At 39.8% G+C, this 8,766-nt stretch overlaps 1 long non-coding RNA gene across 1 annotated transcript; it reads right to left on the bottom strand.

Annotated features, from left to right (window-relative positions):
- Nucleotides 1-6,731: 6,731 nt before the first annotated feature.
- LOC126075068 (uncharacterized) lies at nucleotides 6,732-8,766 on the bottom strand. Its single transcript, XR_007517112.1, has 3 exons — nucleotides 8,008-8,766; nucleotides 7,391-7,925; nucleotides 6,732-6,858 (listed from the first exon to the last, which is right to left on the bottom strand). It is a non-coding gene; the product is annotated as an uncharacterized LOC126075068 (long non-coding RNA).

Genomic DNA, 8,766 nt, shown 5'->3' with positions numbered 1-8,766 from the left:
GATGGCTTGTAGACAATAAAAAAATTTTTTTTTTTTTTTTAGTCAGTATCAAATCACATAAAGAAAAAGACCACGATTTCTTCAACAAGCTCTCAAAACAAAGAATCAAGGGATCCTCTAGATGAAAGTGCCTTCCTGGAGTTACCAGATGCAGAACACAAAAGGTTAATATACAGAACCCTTCAAGACATAAGGAAGGGGATCAGGCAGTACACAGAACAAGCCAAGGAACACAAAGATAAAGCAATTGAATAAATTAAAAAGGTTATTTGGGAACATAATGAAAAATTTAACAAGCTAGAAGAATCCGTATAGAGAGTGCAATCAGAAATTCAGAAGATTAACAATAAAATGACAGGATTATACAACTCAATAGAAAGTCAGAGGAGCAGAACCGAGCAAGTGGAAGGCAAAATTGGAGAACTTGAAGATAAAACCCTTGGCACCAATATATTTGAAGAAAAATCAGATGAAGAAGACTTAAGAATCATGTGGGACTCTATCAAAAAAATAACCTACTAGTGATTGCAGTACCAGAACAGGGAGGGATAACAGAAAATACAGAGAGAATTGTTGAAGATTTGTTGGCAAAAAACTTCCCTGATATCATGAAAGATGAGAAGATATCTGTCCAAGATGCTCATCGAACTCCATGTAAGGCAGATTTTAAAAGAAAGTCACCAAGACATGTTATAATCACACCTGCCAAAATCAAAGATAAAGAGAGAATTTTAAGAGCAGCTAGGGATAAGCGAAAAGTCACCTACAAAGGAGAGTCAATAAGAATAAGCTCAGACTACTTGACAAAAACCATGCAGGCAAGAAGGCAATGGGATGACTTCTATAAAGCATTGAAGGAAAAAAATTGCCAGCCAAGAATCATATACCCAGCAAAATTGTCTCTCAAATACAAAGGTGAAATTAGGATATTTCCAAATAAACAGAAGTTTAGGGAATTTGTAAAAACAAAACCAAAACTACAAGAAATACTAAAGGGAGTTCTTTGGTGAGAAAGTCAATAATATCAGGTATCAACCCAAGACTAGAACACTGGACAGAGTAATCAGATGTCAACCCAGACAGGGAAATCACAAAAATAAATCAAGATAAAAAAACGCTCAAAACACAGCAACAGCAATGTTGTTATGTAAAAGAAGACAACATTAAAACAATAAAGAGGGACTAAGAAATGTCATAGATCTTTCATAAAGAGAGGAAGACAAGGCAATATAAAGAAATAGAAGTTAGGTTTAAATTTAGAAAAATAGAGGTAAATATGAAGGTAACCACAAAGGAGACAAACTATCCTACACATCAAAATAAAATACAAGAAAAAAATAGAGACTCAGCAGAAACAAAATCAACAACAACGAATAAGAGGAAAAGATAATATATAAAGATACACTACTCAGCACAAAAAATTAAGTGGGAAAAAGAAACTGTCAACAACACACACAAAAAGGCATCAAAATTACAGCACTAAATTCATACCTATCCATAATTACGCTGAATGTAAATGAACTAAATGCACCAATAAAGAGACAGAGAGTGGCAGAATGGATTAAAAAAAAAAAAAAGACCTGTCTATGTGCTGCCTACGAGACACATCTTAGACTTAGAGACACAAACAAACTAAAATTCAAAGGATGGAAAAAAACATATCAGCAAACAACAGTCAAAAAAGAGCAAGAGTTGGCAATATTAATTTCTGACAAAATAGGCTTTAAAGTTAAATCCATCACAAAGGATAAGGAAGGACACTATATAATGATTAAAGGGACAATATACCAAGAGGATATAACCATATTAAACATTTATGGACCCAATTACAGGGCTGCAAGTTACATAAAACAAACTCTAATAGCACTGAAAACTCAGATAGACAGCTCCACAATTATAGTAGAGGACTTCAACACACCACTTTCAGTGAAGGACAGGACATCCAGAAAGAAGCTCAATAAAGACAACGGAAGATCTAAATGCCACAGTCAACCAACTTGACCTTGGAGACATATACAGAACACTCCACCCAACAGCAGTCAAGTGTACTTTCTTTTCTAGTGCACGTGGAACGTTCTTTGGTATAGACCACATATTAGGTCATAAAGCAAGCCATAGCAGAATCTAAAACATTGAAATATTACAAAGCATCTTCTCTGACCATAAGGCCATAAAAGTAGAAATCAAAAACAGAAACAGCAGTGAAAAGAAATCAAACACTTGGAAACTGAACAATACCCTGCTCAAAAAAGTCTGGGTTATAGAAGACATTAAGGATGGAATAAAGAAATTCATAGACTCCAATGAGAATGAAAACACTTCCTATCAGAACCTTTGGGACACAGTGAAAGCAGTACTCAGAGGTCAATTTATATCAATAAATGTACACATACAAAAAGAAGAAAGGGCCAAAATCAAAGAATTACCCCTACAACCTGAACAAATAGAAACAGAGCAACAGAAGAAACCCTCAGGCACCAGAAGAAAACAAATAATAAAAATTAAAGCAGAATTAAATGAAATAGAAAACAGAAAAAGAATTGGAAGAGTTAACAAGACCAAAAGCTGGTTCTTTGAAAAAATTAACAAAATTGATAAGCCATTGGCCAAACTGACAAAAGAAAAACAGGAAAGGAGGCAAATAACCCAAATAAAAAATGAGATGGGAGATATTACAACAGACCCAACTGAAATTAAATGAATCATATCAGGTTACTATGAAAAATTTCTCTCTAACAAATTTGAAAACCTAGAAGAAATGGATGAATTCCCAGAAACACACCACCTACCTAAACTAACACAGAGGCAGAACAACTAGATAGACCCATAAGAAAAGAAGACATTAAAAAGTTAATAAAAAAAACTCCCAACAAAAAAAAGCCCTGGCCCAGACAGCTTCACTGCAGAGTTCTACCAAACTTTCAGAGAAGAGTTAACACCACTACCACTAAAGGTATTTCTGAGCATAGAAAAGGATGGCATACTCCCAAACTCATTCTATGAAGCCAGCATATCCCTGATACCAAAACCAGGTAAAGATACCACAAAAAAAGAAAATTACAGACCTATATCCCTCATGAACTTAGATGCAAAAATCCTCAACAAAATTCTAGCCAAGAGAATTCAACAACATATCAAAAAAATAATTCAACATGGCCAAGTAGGATTCATATCAGGTATGCAGGGATGGTTCAACATTAGAAAAACAATTAATGCAATCCATCACATAAATAAAACAAAAGACAAGAATCACATGATTTTATCAATTAATGCAGAAAAGGCATTTGACAAAGTTCAACACCCATTCATGATAAAAACGCAGAAAAATAGGACTAGAAGGAAAATTCCTCAACATAATAAAGGGCATTTATACAAAGCCAATAGCCAACATCATCCTAAATGGAGAGAGTCTCAAAGCACTCCCCTTGAGATCAGGAACCAGACAAGGATGCCCTTTATCACCACTCTTATTCAACATTGTGCTGGAGGTCCTAGCCAGAGCAACTAGGCTAGGTAAAGAAATAAAGGGCATCCAGATTGGTAAGGAAGAAGTAAAAGTGTCTCTATTTGCAGATGACATGATCTTATACACAGAAAACCCTAAGAAATCCTCAAGAAAACTACTGAAACTAATAGAAGAGTTCAGCAGAGAATCAGGATACAAGATAAACATACAAAAATCAGTTGGATTCCTCTACACCAACAAAAAGAGCATCGAAGAGGAAATCACCAAATCAATACCATTTACTGTAGCCCTGAAGAAGATAAAATACTTAGGAATAAATCTTACCAGAGATGTAAAAGACATACAAAGAAAACTACAAGACACTACTGCAAGAAACCAAAAGAGACCTACATAGTGCAAAAACATACCTTGCTCATGGATAGGAAGACTTAACATTGTAAAAATGTCCATTCTATCTAAAGCCATCTATAGATACAATGCAATTCTGATCCAAATTCCAACAACATTCTTTAGTGAGATGGAGAAACAAATCACCAACTTCATATGGAAGGGCAAGAAGCCCCAGATAAGTAAAGCATTACTGAAAAAGAAGACCAAAGTGGAAGGACCTCACTCTACCTGATTTTAGAACCTATTATACTCCCACAGTAGTCAAAACAGCCTGGTACTGGTACAAAAGATGCACAGACCAATGGAACAGAATTGAGAATCCAGGCATAAATCCATCTTCATATGGGCAGCTGATATTTGACAAAGACCCAAAGTCAGTTAAATGAGGAAAAGGCAGTCTTTTGAACAAATGGTGCTGGCATAACTGGATATCCATCTGCAAAAAAATGAAACAAGACCCATACCTCACACCATGCATGAAAACGAACTTGAAATGGATCAAAGACTGAAATATAAAATCTAAAACAATAAAGATCACGGAAGAAAAAATAGAAGCCCTGATACATGGCATAAACAGTATACAAAACATTATTAATGATGCAGAAGACAAACTAGATAACTGGGAGCTCCTAAAAATCAAACACCTATGCTCATCCAAAGACTTCACCAAAAGAGTAAGAAGATTACCTACAGACTGGGAAAAAGTTTTTAGCTATGACATTTTTGATCAGCGTCTGATCTCTAAAATCTACACGATACTGCAAAAACTCAACTATGAAAAGACAAATAACCCAATTAAAAAACGGGCAAAGGATATGAACGGACACTTCACTAAAGAAGACATTCGGGTAGCTAACAGATACATGAGGAAATGCTCACGATCATTAGCCATTAGAGAAATACAAATAGAAACTACAATGAGATTCCATCTCACCCCAAGAAGGCTGGCATTAATCCAAAAACACAAAATAAATGTTGGAGAGGTTGTGGAGAGACTGGAACACTTATACACTGCTGGTGGGAATGTGAAGTGGTACAACTACTTTGGAAATCAATCTGATGCCTCCTTAAAAATCTCAAAATAGAACTACCATATGGTCCAGCAATCCCACTCCTTGGATATACTCTAGAGAAATAAGAGCCTTTACACGAACAGATATATGCACACCCATGTTCACTGCAGAAGTGTTTACAATAGCAAAAAGTTAGAAGCAACCAAGGTGCCCATCAACAGATGAATGGATGAATAAATTATGGTATATTCACACAATGGAATGTTATGCATCAATAAAGAACAGTGATGAATCTGTGAAACATTTCATAGCATGGAGGAATCTGGAAGGCATTACGCTGAGTGAAATTAGTCAGTTGCAAAAGGACGAATATTGTATAAGACCACTATTATAAGAACTCGAGAAATAGTTTAAACAGAGAAGAAAATATTCTTTGATGGTTATGAGAGGGGGGAGGGAGGGAGGGAGAGAGAGGGTATTCACTAATTATTTAGTAGATAAGAACTATTTTAGGTGAAGGGAAAGACAACACACAATACAGGAGAGGTCAGCACAACTGGATTAAACCAAAAGCAAAGAAGTTTCCTGAATAAACTGAACGCTTCGAACGCCAGCGTAGCAGGGGCAGGGGTTTGGGGACCATGGTTTCGGGGAACATCTAAGTCAACTGGCATAATAAAATCTATTAAGATAACATTCTGCATCCCACTTTGGAGAGTGGCGTCTGGGGTCTTAAACGCTAACAAGAGACCATCTTAGATGCATCAATTGGTCTCAACCCACCTGGAGCAAAGGAGAATGAGGAACACCAAAGACACAAGGTAATTATGAGCCCAAGAGACAGAAAGGGCCACATAAACCAGAGACTACATCAGCCTGAGACCAGAAGAACTAGACGGTGCCCGGCTACAACCCGATGACTGCCCTGACGGGGAACACAACAGAGAACCCCTGAAGGAGCAGAAAAGCAGTGGGATGCAGACCTCAAATTCGCGTAAAAAGACCAGACTTAATGGTCTGACTGAGACTAGAAGGACCCCGGTGGTCACGGTCCCCAGATCTTCTGTTAGCCCAAGACAGGAACCATTCCCAAAGCGAACTCTTCAAACAGGGATTGGAGTGGACAATGGGCTAGAAAATGATACTGCTGAAGAATGAGCTTCTTGGATCAAGTAGACACATGAGACTATGTTGGCATCTCCTATCTGGAGGGGAGATGAGAGGACAAAGGGGTCCGAAGCTGGCCAAAAGGACACAAAAAGAGAGAGTGGAGGGAAAGAGTGTGCTGTCTCATTAGGGGGAGAGCAATCAGGAGTATATAGCAAGGTGTGTATAAATTTTTGTATGAGAGGCTGACTTGATTTGTAAACTTTCACTTAAAGCACAATAAAAAAAAAAAAAAAAAAGGCCAGACTTGGTGGCCTCACAGATACTGGAGTATGGCCCCTGGACACCCTTTCACCTCAGTAATGAGGCCACTCCTGAGGTTCACCCTTCAGCTAAAGATTGAACAGGCCCATGGAAAAAAACAAGACTAAAGGGGCGTACCAGCCCTGGGACAGAGACTGGAAGGTAGGAGGGAACAGGAAAGCTGGTAATAGGGAACCCAGGGTTGAGAAGGGAGAGTGTTGACATGTGATGGGGTTGTTAACCAATGTCATACAACAATGTGTGAACTAAGTGTTTGATGAAAAAGTAGTTTTTTCTGTACTTTCATCTAAAGTTCAATAAAAAAATAAATTAAGTGAAATACTAAAAAAAGAAAAAGAAAAAAGATCCGTTCTTTCTGGAACACTTTATACACAGTAAACTAGTTATAAAGTATTATTAATTTTATCATTTCCAGGGGAGCTATTTTCCTGTGTTTTTTGGATAACATATTACTTACTGTAGAGTCTTTAAATTTTCTAGCTTAAGTAACAATATGGCTTCCACAGTGTCCTTTCTGGGGACACTCTCTCATATTCTCATTCTTGTCATATTCTCTCCCTGAGAATAAACACGGGACTTGGAGATCTGTGACAGGAAAAACAATATCCCACATATTGAGGCATCAGGCACTGTCTCTCCCAAAGGCCATTTGTGGGGGTGGGGATGGAATGAAAACCTGCATTCACGGCCTGGAGCGGTCACCCCTAAGCTTGTGCCCTATTGGTCAGGTCTCCCTGGGTTACCATTACTTCATCTGCAATACACGGAGTTAGCACTATGACTTTTAGTTCTCTTCCAGCTCTACGACTCTACAGCTCCAACTGAATGACAGAGTCTATTCTTGCTGCTGAATAGAGAGTAGGAAGTCATTGCTCATGTCTCACGTGTTCTGCTCCCAGGTTTGTGAATCCCATAGAGGAAGCACATGGTTTTCACAGATAGCCTCAAGGAGACCCTGCATTCTAGCCTTATTCTTCAATAATAGTTATAATTACGTAACCTGAATTGGGCCTCTGTGACCTCATGGAAAGTATGCCACCCACCCAAGCCTAACATGCTCCAGGGGGAGAGAGATGAAAGATGTCCATACTGGGTGGTATCCCTCTGGAGTTTGCTGGTGCTGGTAGAGCCGGTCAGCCCTCTAGCACTTGGCAGCTGTTTGATTTGGCCTCTGCTGCTGAAGCTCTGGGAGGTGGGGCAGATGCTGCCTTTCTGCATGGAACCTGGGAGAGTCAATATTGAAAGGTCTGTTTGTTTTTTGCTCTACCTGTTGGAAACTCTGTAATCGTAGCCACTCATAATAAGGAAGAGGGACAGAGGGGAATTCCTGTACTGGAGCAGTGAATGTTTCCACTGTTCTGGGGGACCAAGCAAGAGGAACTGGGCTTAAGTTAGAGTTGAGAGCTAGTGAGCAAGAACAATCAAAGACAGCCAGAGATGCCAGGAGGAAGGATGCCATGAAACTTAAAGGTGACTTGAGAAGAGGGTAGCATACCTTTGAAGAAGTGCCTGTGTCCCTCCTTTCTCCCACTGGGGGCCCGCACCAGGGAAGGCAGCAACTTACAGCATGAGTGTCTGAATCCTACCCACTCCATCGATCTGCCCCAGACCCTTCAGCCATTCTCCTGTGTCAGACAAAAAACAGGGACCATCACCCAGGAGCACCATACACTTTCTTCCCACCAGCTCGCTCCCATCCTTACCCACCTTCATCTTCCTCCCCTGTTTCTGAGGTGTAGACTTAGGGGATGGAGACATGTGCCCTCCAGCTCCTGCTGCCTCTTCTTGAGCGCTCCTCACTCTCCATCTCTTTTCTCTTCGCCAGATTCAGGACCTCAATCTGCAAACACCTTACAGTCTCCTTTGGCTCTGCTTCCTCCCTTAGCTCCCACGCACTCTCCTTCCTTCACTGCCAATATCCCTGAAAGCCTTCCGTCCTTATCCTCCATTTCCTCACTTCCTATTCATTCCAGAGCCACTGTTTTGGGCCTTCCAGTACCACTCCGAAACAAAAACGAAATCAAAACAAGAACTTCTCGTTCCCAGAGCAGAGACCTTTGAATTGCCAATTCCATTTGTCACACGCATTTATCCTTCATACATCTACTCAGCCACCGTGAATCAGATGCCTATTACACATCAGACATGGAGGCCAGGGGAATACAAAAACATCCCTAGTAAAACCCAAATGTCCTTTGGATGAGTAACCCATTAGGTTTTGTCTGCCACTTCCTTTTCAGTGTTGCTGACATTATTCACCTTTTCCTGAAGTTGGGCTGAATCTGGCAGGCAGAGGAAACCAGAGGCCACTGGGAGTCTAGGTTTACAGACAGAATGGGGGACGTGAGGAAGGTTTATGGTTCCAATGGCACACATTCCTTGGAATTGCCAAGCTCTATCAGTGGCCTGCCAGGGTGGCCGGATTGGCAGCAGCTGTCTGGAGCTGCAGGTCCTGGTGCTAAACCA

This window comes from Elephas maximus, chromosome 4, assembly GCF_024166365.1.
Source record: "Elephas maximus indicus isolate mEleMax1 chromosome 4, mEleMax1 primary haplotype, whole genome shotgun sequence".
In the NCBI taxonomy this organism is placed as follows: Eukaryota; Metazoa; Chordata; class Mammalia; order Proboscidea; family Elephantidae; genus Elephas; species Elephas maximus.
The sequence above is the reverse complement of the archived record's forward strand: the minus strand, read 5'-3'. Positions and strand labels throughout refer to the sequence as shown.